General features: G+C 35.4%; 1 protein-coding gene and 1 pseudogene across 6 annotated transcripts in view; one reads left to right on the forward strand and one right to left on the reverse strand.

Moving 5' to 3' along the window:
• PCLO (piccolo presynaptic cytomatrix protein) overlaps positions 1-24,444 on the forward strand; it is a 390,788-nt gene that overhangs the window by 138,078 nt on the left and 228,266 nt on the right. The window lies entirely within an intron of this gene.
• LOC144292896 (peptidyl-prolyl cis-trans isomerase FKBP3 pseudogene) lies at positions 16,983-17,858 on the reverse strand (annotated as a pseudogene).

Consider the following 24,444-nt stretch of genomic DNA (forward strand, 5'->3'; position numbering starts at 1 on the left):
GCCAGTGATTTCATTTGGTGCTAGTGGAATTCGTTATTCCTGAAAATGTTCACGTATTATATATTATTCTACGTCTGTGGTTGATCAGTTACTTACAAGTCAAGGACCTAAGCATGGAGGCGAGAAGGAACTAGTGGCCCTATTATATTTGGAATTTTAAAATATGTTTTATAATATCTACTAAAAACGCTATTTTTAAAAAGTTAAAATGAATGAAGATAAAGGTGATTTTTGTCTATGGGATATTTCTGGATATAGGAATGGGTAGAGAGATTAACTGGGTTTGTTTAGTCTTTACATAAATATCTCTGTAGCCTGTCCTCCTCCCCTATCAGATTTTGAAATAAAAAATCTTAAGATTTAAAGTACTAGCTAATCCATTTCCTCAGTAAATGTAGGAACCTGTTTTAGATAACAGATCAGCAGCCATCTAGGTTCTGATTGAATACTTCCAGTGACAAGTCACTTTCTAAGGCAGCACTCTGTATTTAGTATATGTGCTGCCGAAGCAAGCACAGCAGCACTCTGTATTTAAGCTCGACATTATATATATATTTATACACATTTTGGGGGCCATATTTCTTATCTTCTTTTAAATAATTAAATTTTGATTTCTCTCCCTCCCTTCTCTTTCTTGGTAGGGAATAAAGAAAGCAACAAATAATAAAAGTTCAGCAATTCTATAATATAAGGAAAACCACTAAAAACTAGGTAGATGTCAACATCTTATTATATGTTCTTTGGATATGACTCTTGATTTGGCTCAGGTCATGATCTCAGGGTTGTGAGACTGAGCCTTACGTGGGGCTCAGTGCTCAGCAGGGAGTCTGCTTGGGATTCTCTCCCTCTCCCGGTGCCCCTCCCCCAGTCACACGCATGCTCGCGCACACAGTCTCTCTCTAAAATAAAATAAATCTTCAAAAAAATGTTACACCTATCTTGGTGTAATATTATCTATGAAATGTCTTTTGTGTGTATATGTGTTTGTGCATGACTGTGTGTGCTAATTTGTTTATATATAGCTCTATATGATGTTTTATTAATTTTGAATTTTATTGTATTATGGTCAGATAACATCATTGCATGATGTGAGTTTATTGCTATTTATTGATATTTGCCTTATATCTTGATGGGTTACAAATGACCCATTCTGTTTTTTAAAAATACTAATTTTCTGGTTATTGAGTAAAGTTTCATATATATGACCATCAGATCACATTTGTTCAGTTTTTACTAATTCTTTGGTCAGCTTGAGCAATCAATAACTGAGAAATTAGTTACAATTTCTTCCCCATGATTGTGAATTTTTTCATCTCGGTATTTTGAAGTTTTGCTGTATATATTTTGAGTCTCTTTTTTAATCTACATGTAAATTTAAAATTGTTATTTCTTCAAAGCAAGCTTTCTCTTATGTTAGTACATGTAATACCAGAAACAATGAGATTGTTTTTGAAATCTACTGCTGTAGCTTCACTGGCATTTGTTTGATATTTACTTGGTGTATATATATTTTTATCCTTTGACCTTTATGCCATTTTATTTTGAGTGTGTATCTAGCTATACTTGTCTATCTATGTGTATGTATCAACAATGATAACAAAAGCAACTAATATTTATTGAACATTTCAATGAGTTAGAGATTCTGCTGTATGTTTTACATGGACTTTTATCACATAATCCTAATCATAACTCTCTAAAGTAGATTCAGGTCCTCATTTTACAGATGTATGGACTAAAGCTTAGAGATGTACTACAAAGTTAAGTAATCTGCTATTGTTTTGTGTATTGTAAGTGATACAAAAGAGGTTCAAACACAGGCACTCTGAATCCACAGACCCATACACATAAATTCTATGCTAAATGACCTCTCCCAATAAGTATTTTAAGATACATATATTTTCTTTTCTTTTTTTTTTAAGGATTTATTTATTTATTTATTTATTTATTTATTTATTTATTTAGAGAGGCAGAGGGAGAAGCAGGCTCCATGCAGGGAACCCGATGTGAGTCTCGATCCCAGGTCTCCAGGATCACACCCCAGGCTGCAGGTGGCGCTAAACCGCTGAGCCACCGGGGCTGCCCCGATACATATATTTTCTTACCTTTATTTCCACTTGCTGATAGTAAAAGGTCCTCTCACCATTGTGTACTTTTAAATTACTACACAGTATTTCCTCTCCTTTGATGTGATTCCCAGAGTCATTCCCCTATTCTGGAAAATCTGTTGCTTTTTTTCACAGCTAAAAAAATGAATAATATGAATAATATCACCCATTTTTCAAAATTTTCCAACTTTTTTTCCTGTGGAAAATGCTTTATTGTATCATGCCAGTCTACTACAGGGAATATTTCAAAGTAATACAGAAGTAATCCACAGACTTGACTAAGTGGAGATCAACTGATACAATTTTTTCCCCTTATTTTTCATAGTAATTGCCAGAAATCCAATAAGCTTATTTTTCCAAGAAAGATTAATCTCATAGCTTTGAGAGTTCAGTCCATGTGATGGTCCAATCAGGCTTTACTCCTTGTGTAAACTCCCTCTGAAGTTCATAGCTTGTGCTAGACGTTGTTTAGTTTCCACATTCTGATCCCCCAGTTTACCTGGATTACACTGGCTCCCCTCAGAGTTTTACAGGGGAGTTTTACAGTTTTACAGTTTTACAGTTCCCCCATGTTGGTTGTATTGGTTAGATACCAAAAGCACATGGAGATGTTAACAAACTTCCTTCTTTTCTCATCATAGTAAATTACACTGTGACAGTAACTTGGACATATGAGAAAAATAGCTTACAAATACGATACCAATTTACACAGCTTTCAGCAGTATATTCAGTTGTCTCCCTAACTCCTTGCCAACACCCTGTATTGCCCTCCTGTATAATTTTCAGAGTGCTTTTTCACCGATACTTATTTTGCAGTGTTTACTTTCTCCCATTAAGAATTTCTTATTCATATGCCTTGACTGTTTTCACTTCCCCAATTCTTAACTTCCTTATGTTCAAATGAACGTACCATTCAAATGAATGAACGTAATTACTTCAACAAATATTTATTGAGGCCCTACTATTTGACAGACGGTGGTCAAGGATCTTGGGATACGCCTGCAAACAAAATAATACCAAAATATTCCCTGTCCTTGTGAAGTTTACAGCCTAGGGCATTGGGCAGACAATCAAGAAATTAATAAATGCATGTTAGAATGCTAGAAAATAGAACCTATTAGAATACGGTAAGTGGCAAGGGAAAAAATAAAAAGCCAACCAGCAGAAGGGGTATTGTGAGGGCTAAGGATTGAGGAGGAGAGGGTGGTTTTCAATAGGTGATCATTAATGAGTAGCTGAGCACTGAGGAAAGACTGAAAAGACTTTGTATAGGGACACCTGGGTGGCTCAGTGGTTGAGCATCTATCTGCCTTTGGCTCAGGGCATGATCCCACAATCCCGGGATCCAGTCCCACATCGGGGTCTCTGCATGGGGCCTGCTTCTCCCAATGCCTGTGTCTCTGCCTCTCTCTGTGTGTGTCTCTCATGAATAAATAAATAGAATCTTAAAAAGAAGAAAAGGCTTTGTGTAGTGAAAACAAGTAGGGAAGACACAGAGGCTGCTTTGAAAACAAGTAGGGGTGACACGGTGGCTGCTTATGGTTTTATAAACATTATGGGACTATTTGCAAGTCTAGTAGACACATCTATCTATAATGTGTGATTCATTTAATCTCTCCTTCTCCACACTGTGAGATTCATCTATATGGTACTATCCTTAGGAGTACCTCATTGAAACAAAAAGGATGAGGGTGCTCAACAACTAGATAAAAATAATACTTTATTTGCTTAAATTATATGTTTCCAGGGTCCAATGTGAAAATTAATGATCATTTTGCTGTGCAGCATATTTTATGAAACAGCACTTGTAGGAAAAGAACTGTAAATATTTTAACTTGTTGCTATATTACTTTTCAAGATAGTATATCTGTAAATTTCAAATTCATAAAAATCAATCTTTTTTCAAACAAAATTTGGAAAGTAAGCCTTAAAGTTACTCTTAACTTTACCAGGTTATGTGTTACATTTTCAGTTGCTGCCATGTTTATTGCTACTGTTAGTTTTATTATTATATTTAAAAGGCATAATTCTACTTTTGTTAGGCAGTATATTCTATAGGTTTAATATTTTTGATTTCTATCCTTGCTATTGACTCATTAATACCTCTTAAACTTTGCAGTCCATTGTAAATCTGATCCCATTTAAAAATGAAAAGACAAAATTATTTATAAAGTTGAAGCTCCTCTCCATCCAAAATTCCTGACTGATGTTGGTGTCAGCTCTCATCATCTGCATTTTCTAGTTAATACCAATGTCATATTTGTTTTTTCATTTGTTTTGTTTTTTAGATTTCACAAAGGAGTGAAATCACATGGTACTTGTCTTTTTCTCCCTGACTTATTTTGCCAAGACAAAAGAGCTTAATAAATAGATATGTTCATCATGTTTTCAAAGATACTTGTACTGATAACTTGGGGTAACATAGGGGACCTGGCCATGGGGTCCCCATGTAGAATGTTGTAGGAACATGCCCCCATGAGTCTCATTGCTCAGAATTCCAGTCTTTTTGTACTCACTCGACACCAAAGTAAGTCACCGGGTAAGTGTCTTATTTTACAGATGCGAGATAGATAGGTAACTTACTTTATAGGTGCAGTTACTTTGGTGAATTGCACATCAGCAGTACCTGAGGCTTAATAAACATGTGTTTATTGGAATGCTCCTCGAAGGCTGCCAGAGGAGGCTGGAATGAAAGTCACTGTGGAGAGAAGGGCCCAGCCATCAGCTGGCACCATGCAGCAGGCATGTCCATGAGGCCTTCTGCACATCCCAGTCAACTCCCCAGCTGGAGCAGAAGCCTCACAAGGGGCCCCTGCTAGCACATAGGATCAGGAGAAATGCAGATGGTTGTTTCCTGAGCCACGAAGTTTGGGGAGGCTTGAAACTCCCCAAAGTAGTTGTCTGATTTGGTCCCAACATTGTTTTTCAATTTGAGAGTGAAGGAAGATCCTCTGGACAGACTTAATTTTGTTTTTCCTAATCAGACACACCTGCTAATGCATTCAGTTATGTAACACGGAGTATGAATTAGGCACAAAGGTTTTCTCTATCTGCTAGAGATTGTTTTTTCACACTGACATACATAGCTACTCCTTCAGATAATTGGCATTACTTCTTTTCTATGACAGGAATATCTTGGGTTCTGATTGTTTCTCTTTGTGCAGTCACACATCTCAGAACCTTCTTACCTAAACCTTTAATGACATACCTGAGGGCCGTGGTTTTTAAGACTTTTAAAATTCACACAACATTAAAATTAAAGGGAAAATATGTATGTCTGTAGTTAAGTGTGTCAGATTTTTATTTTATCACCTAAAGTCATAGAAAGGACAAAGGGAAAAAAAGTGTACTAAATGCTATTATCACTAACTATTTTAAGAAGGTATGGATATTGTTAACATCAAAAATGTAGGGAAAACAGTGTAGGAAGGCTATCATCTCAAAATGAAGTAGCATTCTTTAATTAAAAATCTTTGAGTTTATGAGACCTAACTTACATTTTGTTTTCATTATGCTGGAGACTGGTAAAAAAAAAGGGGGGGGGGTTGATAGCATTCATGAACCAATGTGTCAGCACCTCTTCAAGATTTAGTTTGTTTCATCCTTTTGTTTTTTCCTTATTTTTCTCTGATGTATTAACAGTATCATTACTTAATGAGTTGTTTTCCTTTATAACTATAACAGAAAGTCAGGGAAAGTGTGTGCCCAACTGTTCCAGAAGTTTTTTTTGGGGGTAGGGAGCAGAAGTAAAGCCTCCTTGTTATCCCATCAATAAATAAGTATTGTTATTGTTAAGAAAAACTGCTGACATTCATTGTTTTAGGTCTACATTAAGACCCTTATCATGATTATTATACACAGTCCTATAGTATTTCTGTGATTCAGGTGTTATGCACCATTTTACAGATGAATAAACTGACAGGGAAGTTACACAACTCACTCAAGCTCACACAAAACATAGTAGAGACTGGAATTTGAAATCAAGATTTATCTGAATCCAGTGTCATTGCTCTTAACAGCTTTGCTCTCCTGTCTTTTCCACCGAATATACATATCACCCCTCCTCAAGGCAATCAGCTGCTTGATTCTGCATCATTATATTGGTGGATCCCTTGAGACAGGTACTTGTGGAAAATTAGTAAAAGGATATTTTACAGCATGGGACAGTACAAGTTCCACTGGCTTTGAAATCATACTAACCATAGGTGATGATTAATTTTATATCTTGCTTTGGCCAGGCCGCAGTACCAAAATATTTGGTCATGCACCAGTCTAGATATTTCTGTGAAAGTGATTTTTTGGATGAGATTAACATTAAAAGCAGTAGACTCTGAGTAAAGCAGCTTACTCTGCACAATATAGGAGAGCCATGTCCAATCATTTGAAAGCCTTAAGAAAAAGATACTGAAGTTTCCCAAGGAAGAGGAAATTCTGCTTTTACACCACTGTGAGACTCAACTACAACATCAGCTCTTCCAGGGTCTCCAGCCTGCATATTTCAAACCTGCCAGCCCTCATAGTAGTGTGAGCCAGTTCTTTAAAATAAACCTCCCTCTCTCTCCTTCTCCCTCTCTCTGTATTCTTTCTCTCACTCTTTCCAACATACATACACACATACATGCATATAACATACGTACATATGACACACACATACATCTTGTTGATTCTCATTGTTTCTTTGAAGAACTTAGGGATTTTTGAATGAGAATATGATCATTCGGGCAATTCACTCAAATTAATTATCTTATACACAAAAAGGAATTACAGATCTGCCTTGACGACTATAGGATTACGTACTGATAAACCCATTGTAGGTTAAAGATAGCGTAAGTTAAAAATGCATTTAGTACACCTAACTTACCCGAATGTCATAGCTTAGACAAGCCTATCTTAAATGTGCTTAAAACACAGGAGCCTACTGTTGGAAAAATTGCTTAACACAAAGCCCGTTTTATAGTAAAGTGTTGAATATCCTATGTAATTTATTGAACATTGTACTGAAAGTGAAAAAACAGAATGATCATATGGGTACAAGATGAGCATCTCTGTTGTTGACCTCATGATCATGTTAGGATCATGCTGGGCTGACTGGGAGTTGGCGCTCACTGCCAGCGCTTGGCATCCCTATCCCTCCTCTGCAAAAAGATCAAAATTCAAAGTAGAATGTCTACTGAATGTGTATCTCTTCCACACCTTCATAGTCGAAAAATCATAAGTCAAACCAGTGTATGTCAGGGACTGTATCTGAGATTTTTGAATAACTTAGTGCATGTGAAATACTTATGCTAAACATTATTGTATCAACTATGCAATACATGTCAGCTAATTTTTATTGTTTCCCCCCTGCCACTTTAACAAGCCAATCTGTTCTCTCTGTCTTGACTTCTAGAAAGATCAGGCAAATGTTTTATTGCTTAACTTGTGTTTATTATTTTCCATTCCTTTCCTTCCCCACGCATTTTTTCGTTTTTGTGTTTTGTCCTGTGTTAATTGTTCAGTTTTTATCACATTGTCATTTACCTACATAGCTTCCATTTGGGATATAACAGGTGTACAAACACATACATAAACCCAAGCCTCTGCATGTATTTACAATCCAAATGACAGACTAGAATGAGTTTAAACTGGTTCTGCTGACCACAGTTTCCTGCCTAGTCTCTTGACTGGTTTTACCAGAAATTGGAAGAAATCTCATCCGATTGACGAGGCAAGACATTTGACTGATTTAGAAGTGTCATCTTTATAAATTTGTCTATGGTTTATCTTTATACCATGAAAATTTTTATTTTCATGACTCTTATAGTACTTTATAGACTTTTTGGGGAGTGGAGAGGAAGAATTTTTTTTTTTTTTTTGAGGAAGAATTTTTTTGTACCTAATGATTGTAGTTATTGTTAGTGATTGATTAGTATGAGTTACAGTCATGCTTGCTAAAAGAATTAAGATTCAAAGAATGTCAGTTATAAAGAGTATGACAAAAGGATATATTTTTTCAGGTTTTTTTTTTTTTCTGAACGTGAACAGAAAGAGTCTATGATAGTTGTAATTATCTTTGCATTAGTGAGAAAATGATATAAGCAGGTTATATATAAGCCACCAGCTAATGGCTTTATATTCAGTCTGGAGTGGATCCAGCCGAATTTGACCTTGTACTCTCTGGAGATAGCCTGTAACAGCTTTTCCTAAGAGATGGTTGCCATCTTATTTACCTGTACCATGGTCATATCAGCTGGTCTACTTTTAGTCCCCCCGATTTAGTCTTGAGTATTGCTAGTGAGACAGCTCTTTTCATTGAAGGCTCAGGTGCAATTATCTGCTGAAGTGCAGTGATGACCCAAATGTGTTTGGTCTATGATTCCAACTTAGATTCTCAAGTCTAGACTTTCCTTTCTAAATCTTTTTACTTAAAATTAGTTCTAGTTTCTTTCTTGGACATAAATGAAAAAAGTTTTGGACTGTTCTTTTTAACACTTCTTTTGAAAGCTTGAAACTTAACAAAATTTTCACAGAGCATTTAGTATCTTTAGGTGTACCCTTCACCCATACCCATTTGCTTCACGTTTACTCAGCTCACTTAGGGTGTATTGAGTTACATGTGTAGATAGAGAAATTGTGTGTGAGTGTGGGGGTGTATGCATGTGCATTTGATCTTGCATCCAAGTGGCTGAGAGTCTAGAGAAGATCTACACAAAGAGAAAATCATTATAGAATGGCATCACTATAGTGCGCTCTGGGTGCATTAGCTGACAAAACAGTGCTTTGAAGGACAAAGTTGGCTAAGGGAGAAAGGAAAGGAAGGCCCTCTGGACCAATAAACCATGTGAAAAACATTAAGCCACAAGTCAGAAAGTGTATTCAGTGAACTCTCTACTTGTGAATGCATCTGGCAGGGCTTCCAAGCGGACTATTTTATTCATAAGGAAGAAGAGTCACTCGAGGTGTTGGCTGTACCCAGATTTGCATTTTATGAAGATTATTTGCACAGCAGTATGTAGCTAACAAGATTTTTGCTTAAACTTCAGGGATTTGACTAGAAGAGGCTAGTGCTGACACAGTGGCCCAAGGTTGATGGGTTCAGTACTTCAGTATCTACTAAGTAGCTTTGGATTCCTATCAAGCCCCAATTTGTAGACTTTCAGGCTCCAGAGAAAAATGTCTTTAAATTTTTAAACAGCATTTTTCACTTCCAAAAATAGTATTAGTGTTAATTGTGGAAAATTTAGAATGTGTGCTAGAGTACAGAAAATAAAATTGAAATACTCTAAACCCTACCACTCATAATTAGCTACCATCAATATTTTGACAAATAGTTTTTGGTGTACATATATGATTTAGTATATATATCTATATACGTATGGTTTAGTATTTATATGATTTTCAACAAAATCAGGTCATAACAATATTAGTTTCCATTATTGTTGTTATTCTTTTCCCAACATAGTATGCAAAATTTTCATAACACTGTGCATCTTTTTCTAAAGTAATATTTAGTATTTATTATAAAAGTGATAATATCTTCACCACAAAAATAGAATTTACTCTTAAGTAAACAGATGATTAGAATGAGTCTTAATCTCTCCTCCTAGAGATAAAGATAAATATATTTCACTTTTTTTTCCTATTTTTTTTTCCAATTGACATTTGATTATAAGTTGAACAAAGTAATAACAAATACTTAAGTGTTTATTGTATACCAGGCCGTTCTAAGTACTCTACATATGTCAATTATTTTTTTCCCATAGTGTGATGAGGTAATTATTGTCACCAATTTTAAGATGAAGGAGGTGAGGCACAGAAAGATTAATTAACTTATGTAGGACCATAGAGCTAGGAAGTAGGAGAGCCAGTGTTCAAACCCAGGCCACCTGCTGCCACATTTCATGGCCTTGAAAAGACTGCTATATTGGTTCCCTCTTAACATTATATTCATGTCATGCAATTGATTTGTTACCACCTACTCTTCCACAGCCACATTTCTCTGAAGAGTTATTTATATGTTATGGTTGCATTTCCTCATATCCCAGCTACTCCATGACACACTTCCACCCAGAACTTTCTTATATGAATTTACCCAGACTATTAGTTTGTGCTAATATCTCTAATGAATCCCAGTCTGTATCTGGACACCCAACTTATTTGCACTGTCATCGCATCCAGGGCAAAGGCCTGTTCCATCTTCACTCACTGTATTTTGTGGGTTTCTGTGGTACCACGCATCCTTCCTCTGTCCCATCTGTGCTTTTGCTCACTCTTGCTGAGTCTCCTGTGTTAGACAGTTGTCTTCAACCTACCTTCCGGATGTTACACAGTTTCAGGGCTTGGCCATAGCTCCCCTTGCCTATTCACCCTCCACACTTTCTTTCCCTTGGAGTCCATGAATTTCCATAAGCTTAAAATACATATAGTCACTGTAGATCTCTGTATCCTCTCTTTCCTGAGCTTCCGACCGGTATATCCAGTTACCTCAGCATCATCACTTAATATCTTAAAGAACGCCTTTAAAAATATAGGATATCCAAATATCTTCTCCGGTTTTTGCTGTCTTAGTAGATGACGCAGCAATCCATTCAGAAATTTGAGCCAGTAATGGGGAGTAATCTTTACACTTCCTTCCTCGCTGTCCAGTCCTCAAATTCTGGGTTACATCAGTTGTAGTTTCTACTTTTCTTAGAAGAGGTCACTCTCCTACGTCTTCTGATCCCAGAACCTCACGCTCCCTTTCTCATCTGGACTATTGCATCCATCTCACACACGTTTTTATTTCTCTCTAATCCATGTCCCACACAGAGGGATATTTTCGAAGCAGGTAATGGATCAGTTCATCTCCTGGTTCAGCCCTCTTTGATGGCCTGTTTAGGACCTTTGATACTCTGTTTAGGACCTTTCATACGCTGTGTAAGGCCCTGTGCTGGCTCCTCAGCCCCTCACGCATGGTCATCTCCACCCGCAAATTCCGAGTTCCTCATGTAACCACCTTCCTCTGATCATTACCTAGTTGTTAACTCGTCTGTCACTTCCTTGGGGAAGTCTTCTTACTCTAAGTTGCATATCCCTTTCAAAACAGAGACAGACCTCTCACTAACAGTATTCACAATTTACTTATTGAAGCTGTGGGTACCCCTTAGCGGCCCTCTCCTCCGCTGCGCTGCAAGCCTCCCCAAGGTAGAAGCCTTTGGTCACTGCCTTACTACCTGGGACGTGTTAGTTGGTACATAGTTATTGAATGACCAATGATACTTAAAGGACAGTTTGCTGTACTTTGAGACTTTGTATATTTCTTATGTTTTGCTTGGATTCTAAGATTATTGTTCAAATTATGTCCTGCTGTAAAACAGAATTTCCACTCATTTAAAAATGTCAGCAATTAATCTTTTTTTTTTTTTGTGTAATTTAACCTCACTTCAACCTCTATTTCCCAAGTTAGTGAGATATTATTGCATCAACCAACTAACTTTGCTAAGTCTTAATCCAAATTTTTTTTTTAATGTGTTTTTTCTCATTACAAGACATAGCCTATTATATTTAATTAGTTTTTTAAATCTCATTTTACTGCTAAGTGAATTATTTCTTACCATTTTTTTCTATGAAAAAAGATGATTAGAGTGGTAAAATAATTACTCCAGATAGAACTACTAATATGTGTCAAAACTGGAATTCAGATTCAGAACTTTATAAACAACTGCATAGCCACTCCTCCTTCTTGATCTGCTCCTGCTTGTGAAACAAAGCAATTCTGCTAATAGCCTCAGCTTGGTAACTGTGTAGGAGACTCCGAGCAATAAGATATTCTGTAATTAGGAATATATTTATCTCAGACAGTTGAAGGTGTGTCACTTTTTTTAAGACTCTATAGAAATACATTGCATTTGCTGTATCGTCATACAAATTGTGTTTTTGAGTAAGATAGGTTAATAAATTTAATTAATGTCAACAATTCTCTATTGAGATTCAGTTACATGGAATATGTTTGATTATCTAAAGTTACAATCTAGTGGAGGGGGAAATTGCATACTTTAAATATTACGCAGTTAGAATTTCACCTGCATGGTAATATCAAATACCAACTTCAGCGAGTTTAAACTGTACTAAGCCAGTACTAAGCACATTTCTTGATTACCAGATACATCATTAAGGTTAGGTATATTTAATCGTTTAAGTACCCCCCACACACACACACACACTCCCCACAATGTATTTGGTATAGATACATTGATTACTAGATAATCCCTGTCCTACTTCAGGAGATTTTGGAATTTCCAAGTCCTTTCTAAAGCAGTTTCTTTGTGACTCTGCTGTAAGAGTGACAGTCATATAGCTATCCATATCATTTCTGAATTCACAAAATGTAAGGCATTTTTATGAAAGTGTTATAACACGTTCAGGTATGATGCCTGGTGTGGTGACTTAAAATACTTTGTGGACATGTTCTTTTATTTTAAAGCATTTTAGTAGACTTTTTGAAGACTTTTGCCTGCTTTCTCATCTCAGCTAACTACTGTTTTATTTGATATTAATTGTGGAGAGCAGCAGGCACCCGGACAATGGCCATTTATCTTCCTCCCCCTCCAGGGCAAGGCTGTATGATCTTGGAGAGAAACAAGGAGGAAGAGCCTATGTCTTTCTTTGTCACTGTCTATGGAACGAAGGTCACAGATATTAAGACACATTGTTCTGATGGTATGGGGCCAACCTAGGTGATTAATCAGCTTAGCAGTGTTAAGCACTCAGGCCAATAGGAGAAGCTCTTTTCTGTAGTAATTGTCATTATGCTTATGAAGGGACCATGCGGTGATTTTATTGAGATGAAGTGTTTTCTGATGTGGGCGGGAGATGCCTGCGTTCCTGAATTGGATAGTTCTACCTCTCTTACCAGCAGTAGTCTTTCATGTCAAATGCAGTTTGCAGAACTGTACCGAATAATGCCAGCAAACAGTTTAACATCTCAATAAGCATATATAGGGCAGAGGCCGGAAAGGATTGCTCTGTGAATCTAACTTAAGCAAGTGCTGGTAGGGAGAACATTTTCACATTTGCTTTATGCATTGCTGCCGCCGGGAAGAGACACCAGGACTTGTTACAGGGCAGTCTAATAATGGTGCAGTGCAGGTGATTGATAATTTGTTTTGACAGTGAATAGTGTTTTCTCTGAATAAGGCTATAACACACTACAAAGAAAGATTTTAAAATCACCATATGATGCCGCAATGTTTAGGATTTGCATGTATCTCTTATCCTACTGTATGTATCTTTGAAAAGTCACTTTAAAAATACCTAATAAAAATTATATATATATATATATTTTTTTTTGAAGATTTAATTTATTTATTCATGAGAGACACACAGAGAGAGGCAGAGGCAGGGACACAGGCAGAGGGAGAAGCAGCCTTCCCATGGGGAGCCTGAAGCAGGACTCTGTCCTGGGACCTGGGGATCACGCCCTGAGCCAAACGCAGACACTCAACCACTGAGCCACCCAGGTGCCCCAATAAAAATGATATCTAACAATATTATAACAACAAGTGTGGTAGCCATGAGCAAAGACTAATTTGCATGGTTGCTGACAGCCAGCAAGAAGGAATGGTGGCTTCCAAACATCTAAACAGTAATTTGTCAAAACAGAAATGACTTTGGCCATTATACCATCAATTCAGGTTCTTGAAAGAAAATGAATTGTCATAGATGATAAATTTCTAAAATAACAAATGTACACTTTTTATGTTTATCAGAAATGTTGAGGAAAAGAATAAAAAGGGATATTAAGGCTATAATAATGTACATTATAAAAAAGTTTGAGTTAATACGATATACATAAACCACTATAATTTGTGATCTTAAATTTTAAATTATTGCTGTTAACTTCAGTGTTTTATGACACATTTTATTTATTTATTTATTTTTAATGACCAAATCTTTTTTTTTTAAAGATTTTATTTATTTATTCATGAGACACACACACACACACACACACACACAGAGGCAGAGACACAGGCAGAGGGAGAAGCAGGCTCCATGTAGGGAGCTCCACGTGGGACTCCATCCTGGGACTCCAGGATCACGCCCTGGGCCAAAGGCAGGCGCTAAACCGCGGAGCCATCCAGGGATCTCATATGACACATTTTAAAACTACATCAGAAGTCTGAAGATATAGAATTTATTCTATAAATGTACATATATTAACATATAAAGGTATAATATTCCAATCGTATGGTAGCAATACGTGTAGATGATTGAAAGATACAGATACACAATTATCTGAGTGAAAAGGGAACATGTAACTCACATTTATCCCCACTGCGTAGTAAGAGTTCTTAGAACATTGTTGTTGACAATTATTTTTTATGAATAGTATTATTATTATTCACAAATGTTTATTGATTAAATGAAACATAAATAATTGACTACTTTTTTGCAGAATTGGGGTAAATACTATTTCTGACCTATTAGCCAGTACTAGCTGATTCTAAAATTAGTAAGCAAGAAATAAGTGATTATCGATTTTGAAAAACTTACAAATAGCTCATCATGCTTCATTTGATCATTTGCTTTATTGTTATGGACATGTGTGAATTTGGTGGTGATTTTGTCTATTGTACCATGGTGTGCTTTCCTAATAATTTTTCCCTGTTGATGTGATATAATTAATTGTATCAATGTTTAATGCATGTTTCTCCGAGAGCATAATCACATTTAGATATCATCTGGGGAGATAACATGTTTAATCAATAATAATACCAATCATGCAAACAGATCATACATCATTATGCAAAATAAAGTCTTTCTTAAGTACATGATAGAGGGCAAAGTCTTTTCTATTTGCAGTAGTTGTGAATGACAATAGACAATCTCAGATGTGCAAGTAACAAGTTCCACTCAATTATTTATTTGTAACTAAAATCAAGTTCTATTTTGGACCTCATTTATTAAGTTGACAACAACTTAATCTGAGTCAATTTGGAATCCCCCTATGATAGTTTGATCTTTGTACAAGATCCAGTGGATTTATAAAGAGTCATGGCAGGGATGTGATAATTATTACCTCTATGGTAAGCAAGTCATAGGCAAATATTGAAAAATTCATCTTGTCTCTGATCTTAGTCTACTCATTTTAGTGAGCCATCTCTTTTCCTATTTCCATGGTTCTCTTAGTTTTAGGAAACCATAAAAAAGTCACAGAAATGTTGCTGCCCCGTTGGTGTAATTCTGGGGCATATAAAACTCCACCAGATACCTAGTGGTCCTGCACACCTGTACAGTGACTCCAGTGACTCTGGGTCTTGCCCTCAACTCCCACAATTTCTCTGGGAAAGGATTTCTTCATGCCTCCCTATTTAAGTTTTCATAGAAAGTATAACTTAGGGCCCTCCTGCCCCATCTCCTTTCACTATTCTCCATAAACTTCTTTCAATTTCTTTGATCATCTGAGCCTAAGAAATCTTTTTATAGTCACCAAGAAAGATTTTTTTGCTCTTGTTTTAATTTCTGCTGCCTGAGAGTTCTCCCTATATCATGCTGCAGATAGTCTCTTTAATGGGTTCAGATTTAGGAAAACACAGATAAAGAGACTACCAAGTAGCGAATTCTTTTAACCCTCTCATCATTCTTCCCCATGACTCTCAATACAGTATAAACCATCTGATGAAAATGAAAGGGGAAGCCCCTTCATTTCAGCCCCTTCTTGTGGGGAAACTCCACAAGAAAAGGATATTCCAAAAATAATAATCATTCTATCTACAGAGAAGATGTATCTGGTAACCTTATAAATGTTCTATCTTAAATGATTTGCAGAATTAGGGGATTTAAGATCAGATTAAAGACAAGTATTTAAATTCTATTTATTCAAAATCCTATGTAAAACTAAGTACCACAGTTAAAAGTTATTGGCTTTTTCTTTTTTATTGAGAATGTTATATTATCCTTGAAATATATACTTTAAGGACCTAGAAGCACAGAAGCAAATCACTGGATTATAATAATTTTAAGTTCTTTAAGGGGTTTTAAAATGGATTTGATTTTAATGTATTACTTTTCTGCTTTTAAAGAGTTAAGAAAATGGTCGAATCTTTTTCACTAGAGATAATTGATTAGGAAAGTCAAGTGCTTTATTTTTTAGTTTCTATACCTCATTGAATTGCTTTTTGCTCTAAAAAGGGGGAAAAAAAAAAAAACAGGTACTTCGCCAGATAGGAGCTAGCAGTAATCCTAGTTTTTATTTTTTCATTTAGAAGGATCTATATGTAATTTAGAAAGTCAGGCGCTTGAGAAGCCAGTGCTGAAACGAGAAAACCCTGACTCGTCCAACTCCGTGTTACAAATGGATTTGTGATGACCCTCCAGACACGATTTAAAAGCTTCCTTAGTGAAAACTGGCAACATTTTAAGTATGTAAAAATTTAAAAATGGCTAAATAATTTTTGTTATGTTCAGACAATGGAATATTATATTGCTGTTTTCAAGAACAGAAGCAAATATATTAATAAATTGCACCAAGTGTGGTCATATTATAAAGTTAAATGGAAGTCGTAGGAAAAATTGCATATATACCAAATGAATATGTAGCTCCCACTGCACAGATGATTGATGGAGTAAATGAGTATTGTATGATGTCAGCTCTATTAAAATAGAAAATTGGAATAAAAAATAGAATTAAAAAATAGGAAAGCAGATTAGAATAAAATATAATAGGTCACAGATTTATGTCAGATTGTTTTTTCGTCTTTCATTTTCTTTTTTTTTTTTCAAGACACTGAATACGTTTTTATTGAGCCTTTTAGTTTACAACATGAGGTAAAAGGAAAGTCATTTCACCTTAACTAATATTTTACACAGCTGTAGTAAAAATATCTCAAACTTTAGGGAATTATGATGGATTACACATATATTAAAAGTTGGGGATTGGGTAAGCAATATCTGAGTTCTTGAATTTCCCAGTTGACTTTTCCCTTACAATAGTAACCAGCTCTAGTTACATAAGTTTCTTCTAGGCCATGTTTTATCATTGCTAATGTCTTTATATCTGAAGCATTGCTATTTCAATCAATATCCCCTAATTCCACTTCAAAAATGAGTTTTGCATTTGGTGGAATTTTGGCGTCAGGGTGTCCTTTCTTTCCATAAGCCCATTCTGGTTCAATCTCTAGTCGAGCCTTTTCTCCTTTACTTATAGTTAAGAGTGCTTCATCCCATCCTCTGATAACTTTGCCTATTCCAACCTTAAAACTTAAAGGCATTTAAGTTTTGGCATTTTTCTTCTTCTTTGAACTGGCTTGAATATTAGTATCAAAAACAGTCCCATCCTCTAGTTTTCCTGTATACCAGCAGTGAACAACATCTCCCTTTCTGGGGAAGTTGGTTTTATCTCCTTTTTTAAGGACAGATTTTGTATATTATGGTGGACCCTCATCCAGAGTCTCTTCATACTTGGTTTCTTTGGGTTTAACTTCATTAAGCTTCACATTTTTCACCTGCTCAGACACTTTGCTTATACTTTCAGTAACTTTGAAACACTTACTTTCAAAAAGATGGATGTAGGCTGTAACCAAACGGTGCTTGTTAGCTGTCTGGCCACATTTTTTTTTTTTTTTTTTTTGTCTGGCCACATTTTTAATGTTTCCTAATAACTTATGTTCTGCAAGAAACGAATCTGAACCGTGGTCCTGTAGAAATTTGATAATGTCCTTTTTGGGTAGTTGCTCGCTGTGCAGCTGCTCCACGTTCCAGGCCTGCTGTGGAAAGGCTGCCGCCATCTTACCCTGCTGCCTCTGCTTTACTCTCATCTTTCATTTTCTATGTTTTCAATGATTCTTATTTTCTGCCTTTAAAATATCAAACATTTATGCTTTTTATTTAGTCTTCTGTCAGAATTGTTAATAAATTGAGAACCACCTTCAAACTTCTGAGAAGCAAGGAGTAGTAAAATAAGAGACCTTGATAACCCAAATGTTATATAAATTTCTGAATAACAAAGAAAAAAATGTATAAATGGCGTTTTATATATATATATATATATACACATATATATACACACACACATATATATAGAAAGAGAATCTCCATGTTGTTGCTGTTATCTCTACCTCAGAAATGAAGATGACAAATTGATTAATTTTTCAAAAGTCAAATAAATAGTATGTAGAAAAATGAAGATTTTACTTTGTCTTATCTATCTCAGTGCATTAGCCAGTTTGCTACAATTCTCCTTGTATAACCCAGTTAAAATGTTAGTATCCTTGGATTTTCATCTGGAGAAGATGATTGATAGTTTAAACTGGGCCACAAAAATACATATATTTAATGTGGTCACTTCCTACAATGAGTTGTAAAATGCATTTAAATAAAATGGAATACTCCTTTCTAGATATAGGTATATAAATAATATAATTCCTTGGTGATAAAACATGGTATGTCAGGAATTTGATGGAAAATATCCCATATTAATCTCTTTAAATTGTGTGTTCATAGAGATTATTCAAGTTTTTACATTTGAAAAGTAACACATGGCCCTTGACTAACTCATCCCTATGTTACACAGAAGAAAACTGAACTTTAAACTTCCAGTTTTGTTTCTGAAATATTTAGCTTTAATTCACTTGTATGGATTTATAAGATAATCGTAATGTATCAGCCCAAATCCAGTTGGGCTAAATGATATTAAAATACTTGGCTCCCCAATTTACTTGGCCTGCACAGAATAACTGCATTCCAGGTGCTTGTCACAGTATAATCCTGAATTAGCCTCAGGTCACATTTTTCTAAAGCTTGCTCAGAATAATTGTCCTGGAGGTTTGACTGAAGAATGTCATTCTGTTCATTCTTCTTGATTCTCTTAAGGGTACTCTAGAACTGAAGTAAAGCATCAGAAATCCATTTACCTGGAGACTGTTATCTTGCCTGCCCTACCACCATCCCATTATATTTAACTCAGCATCTTGTGTTTGCTTTTGTTTAAGAAACTTCTGCTGAGGAGGCATATTATAATCTTGGTAGGTTATAGATGAAATTTGATGACAGATTTAAAGCAGACTGGCATTAGGTCTGCTTGCTTTTTTTTTTTTATTTTAAATTTTATTTTAGAGCATGTGTGAGAGAGAGAAAGAGAGAGAGTAGGGGGAGGAGCAAAATGGAGGGTGAGGGAGGGGAAAGAGTCTCCAGGAGACTCTACACCCTGAGCACAGAGCCTGACACAGGGCTCGATCTCACAGCCCTGAGATCATGACCTGAGCTGAACTGACAGTCAGATGCTTAACCAACTGAGCCACATAAATCTGCCTTTTAATATAATAGTAAGGACTGAAAAGTGGGTACATTAAAATAGGGTTTTATCTTAAATGAATAATTGAAATATGAAAAATTAAGAGAATCGTTCTCTTCTGTGTCATTGAAGCTTTCCTCACTCAAATATAGTGTGATCTTTAAGGGAAAAAAAAATCGGCTTGTTATTTTAGAATGAGCATATTTGGACTTAGAAAAATCCCTCATCTTGTTCATTATATGAGAGCATGTTCCTAATTTATTTTGGTGCATATTTAAAAATCTGTTTGAGAAGAAAGCTGTTACAAATCACATATGAATGAGGCCATCTGCTGAGGATGCATATAATAATCTTGGTAAGTTATGTTGAAATTTGATGACAGGTTTAAAAACAAAGACAACCTATATATATTTTTTTTATTCTAGTGATTCTCTCAAAATTATTGTGAAGTTCTTATATTTTTTCTCATTCATCTTTCTTAAATATAATCATAATCTCAAATATGATATTGATTAATCTTATCAAAACAACATACTCTGAATTAAAATGTGTTAGTAACCATGATATAAAAATGTACATGAGAAATAAGGCACTGACTAAGCATTTATTTGATACTGTTTCTTTCTTAAAGGTATCAAAAAATGAACATTCTTTTCTAACTTTAATGGTCTTTATTCAGATATATAAAGATGTAAAAAGTATACATGAGGATAGACAACGGTATTATTGTCCCTAGTTTTTAAGTACATTGTTGAATGCAGACATTTTTAAATGACCATACTGGACATATCACAAGATATATTTAGTGGCTAGAAAATATCAATTTTCTTCTGTTATCATTCTTACAATGAAGGACATTTTAATTTTTTTCCTATTCTGTAGATAATATTTTCAGCTCTTAGTAATATGTGCAGCTTTGGATTCATGTTGGTTTATTGCCACATGCACTGACAACTTTAATCAAATATTAACTGAAAATATTTTATGAGTTTGTGATAGACACTACAGAAAGCAAGCACAAAAAGACACAGCCCGTCCTGTTCAATATATCCCCTTGTTCTGCTATCATCATTCATAAGATGATACCGAAATATCAGTTGGACTCCCAGTTTGGCTAAAAAGGATTAAAATACATAGCTCCCCAACTAAGATGGGCTGTGCAGTGTGACTGCACTTCAGCTGTTGCTAATCTTGAATTAGCCTGAGATCAGATAAAGCTTTTCTAAAAAGGTTGGCCAAAATAAAGGTCATGGAAGTTTGCTTGCAGAATGTCCATTCTATTCATTCTTCTTGATTCTCTTAAATGTACCCGAGGACTGAAACAGCACCAGAAAGCCATCTACCTGAACACCATTATCTTGCCCGCCCTACCACCATGCCATTGTAATTGCTTTTCATGAACTGAACTTTGACATTCTCTCTCTTGTCAGCTTTTATTGAGGACATCTGAGGAGATGCGGTTATATATTGGGTCATTTGTGGCTCTCTGAGGATCCATTCTAGGCTCACGCTAACATTAGTTTGACCAAAGAGTTTTAGTCCATTAAAACTCCAGGTTTAAGAACGATTGGGGGGATCCCTGGGTGGCGCAGCGGTTTAGCGCCTGCCTTTGGCCCAGGGCGTGATCCTGGAGACCTGGGATCGAATCCCATGTAGGGCTCCCGGTGCATGGAGCCTGCTTCTCCCTCTGCCTATGTCTCTGCCTGCCTCTCTCTCTCTCTCTGTGTGACTATCATAAATAAATAAAAATTAAAAATGAAAAAAAAATAACCCTGCTAACTCACTAGTAAAATTAAAAAAAAAAAAAAAAGAACGATTGGGTGTGAATAATAAATTATTGTAACATTCCCTCAACTATATCAGTAGAAAGTATTTTCAGCTTCATATTTGATTTTATACAACATTCTCAGAATATTTCCATTTGACACACCTTGTCTACTCCAGGATATTCTTTGAATTAAAATATAATAAATGTTATTATTTAAAATAACACCTGTTCCAATAATTAGGATCCCTGATTGGTCTTAAAAGTATTAAGAAGCATGCATAGATCTCACCCCAGGCTTTTCCCAGGGATGAAGGGCCTGAATTGTTATATCTAGATAGGAGAATAAAATAGGCTAAGTGTGGCTAAGTGAGCAGGAACCTTGGTTAACAGGCTGAGAGAACCAAAACCAAACCAAACCAGGAACAACAATAAAGCAAGCAGGTTTAAGGTAATATGAAGGTAGGAAGATGGGGCCTAGTCACGCGCTGAATGATGTGCTTTTGTTTTCAAGGTCACTGCAATAATGACAGTGTTTCTGGAGTTAACGCTCAAGAGCTCAGTACGTAAGCTCTTGGCCACAATGATGATTTTATTTTCGTTTCTTGTTTATTGCACACCTAATCTCATGACTTCTGTAACACACACCCCATATTTGAAATTGACACTACTATCAGAGAATTAAAGTTTATTTTGTAATAATTCAAGATAAGACTTGTTAATAAGAGATAGTGATTAAATGAGTAAAATAAATAGAATTCCTTAGAATCTTAATATTTGAAAAGGGCAACATAAAATTAAGTATTCCTCAGAAAGAAAAAGGAAATTTTCACACTAGAAAACCAACCTTTGATGTGGCCTGATGTAATGTTACCATTTTGATCAATTTCTTCACAAAACTAATTTTTTTATATTTGTTATAGCCATAATTAATATATCACAATTATAGATATTGAGAGATCATTAAAACAAAACAACAGTTTTTTCATATATCTAAATCCTGAGAATACCAGATGGAATTGAAATCGGCTTACTCTCAAGGTGTCAGTTTTTCTGATTTTATTTTATATTAACTGCCAAAATATATTCACATTTGAAAGTAGTCTATTTAGGATCATAACATCCTTCAGTTGTTTTTCCAATGAGTCCTGTGAGATTACCTTGACTTTAAATGCAAACCTAAAAGAACACATCACCCAAAAGCATTTGGAAAACGATTCCTCTGAAATAAAGATTGATTATATCTTTAGAATACTGCTTCCTCCATTTTGCTTTTTGCCCAAGACCTTATTCACACCTACAATATGATGCTCCATTTCATTAACTTTAGTTGTTTTAGATGATTATAAAATATATACATATGTAAATATATTTACTTAAAAATTTTGGCAAAGTGCACTAAAATATAATTTTTCCTTAGACCTGTAGTATTTATTATAAGGTCTTATTATGTACTATTTAGCAAAATGTTAACATATGTAACATATTCCTTTTCCCAAATTCCTAATTTCTAGGAAATCAAGAGAATCAAGTAAAATGTGTAGTAATAATTTGAATAAGCTAATCATGAGCTGGAATATTGCTATTATGAAATATATTTAATTCAGTACAGTGAGAAGGAATACATAGAGATATCTTTTTTTAAAAAATCCTATGCTATTGTTGATTGTTATAGAAAGGTAGTTTTAAAAATTAGGTCAAATGCTAATTACATTAGAGAGAGGGAGAGAGTGGGAATAAACCAACAAATCAGAGTAGTTTTAACATTGCCTTCAAAGTTGATTGTATAAAATGAGTATCTAAAACATGATAAACAAATAATATTTTCTTTAAAAAGTCAGGAGATTCCCTGAGCCTGATGTGAACAAAGAATAATTATGAATGTCATTTAGAGTCATGTTTTAAAAATAACAGTAAAAGTAATACAAAAACACCTTAAGTGTATAGACTGCTGTACAAATTATCAAGTAACTTTTACTTCATTTTTTTCCACAGTGAATCAAGAAATAAGGTAGAGTGGCTGTGATTATGATTATCCTAATTTTACAAGAAGAAAATTAAAATACAAATGGATTAGATTTTTAAAAGCCTCTTAAGGATGCTGAGTGGCTCAGTGGTTGAGCGTCTGCCTTGGACTCAGGGTGTGATCCTGGAGTCCTGGGATCGAGTCCCACTTTGGGCTCCCTGCATGGAGCCTGCTTCTCCCTCTGCCTGTGTCTCTGCAGACAGAGAGCTGTGTGGGTCATGAATAAATAGATAAAATCTTAAAAAGAAAAGAAAAAAAAGCCTCCTAAATAAAATTTCACCTTGAATTTTATTATTTCATTAATAATTCTTATTTAGCATCTGCTATGTGTGACTATATATGGCATTGGAAAGGCATAAAGAGTAATTGTGGATCCTTGTAACATGCAGCCAGTAAGTATTGAAAAATTCTATTTTAAATGCATGGATTGTATCAGAATATCAGTGATATTAAAACATGAGCAAAATGTGTGTCCTAATTTATGAGAAGCTCTATATTGGGTAGTATACCTTTTATAAACATGTGTCTCAATACTAAATAGCCAGTCCACTTTAATAATTATATACATATACAATATTTATATAACTATACAATATCATCACAATGTGTATTTATATTTATATATTCTTTTTAGTGTCTGCAATGAATGAACTTTATTTTCTGTAATCCTCTATCTTCATGTATCTTCTGTCCCTCAGAAAACAAATAACCAATAGCTTTCCAAAAATATAATGCCAGACACAGAAATTACCTTTATAACATTAAAAATACAAAAAGTCTCAGGCATCTGGGTGGCTCAGTGGTTGAGCGTCTGCCTTTGGCTCAGGTTGTGATCCTGGTGTCCCGGGATCGAGTCCTGTATGGGGCTCCCCACAGGAAGCCTGCCTCTCCCTCTGCCTGTGTCTCCGCTCTTCTCTGTGTCTCTCAAGAATACATAAATAAAACCTTAAAAAAATACAAAAAGCCTGTAATATATCTTCCAGAATGGCCAGTGGCATTATGTTGCACAGCATTGGACAGATTGAGGCCTCAGGAGGTGGCCCCTGTGCAGCCACCCTGCCAGGACCCGCCCACCTCCCCCCAGGGTTCTTCTGATAGGTAGCTGTGTCCCAAGTCAGATTCAGCTGCCCCGAATATACAGGAAGTGTAATATGTCCCAGTTAAACTAAATATCCAATTTATATTTTTGCTTTCCCTTAAAAAACTCAAGGAAGCTTTAATACCTTATGTTTGAAATATTTCTTTAGCCTGGTTCACAAAGTAAAGGGAATATTCTGGGACACATACAGGATGGGTATAA

The sequence above is a fragment of the Canis aureus genome, chromosome 21 (genome assembly GCF_053574225.1).
Source record: "Canis aureus isolate CA01 chromosome 21, VMU_Caureus_v.1.0, whole genome shotgun sequence".
NCBI classification, from domain to species: domain Eukaryota; kingdom Metazoa; phylum Chordata; class Mammalia; order Carnivora; family Canidae; genus Canis; species Canis aureus.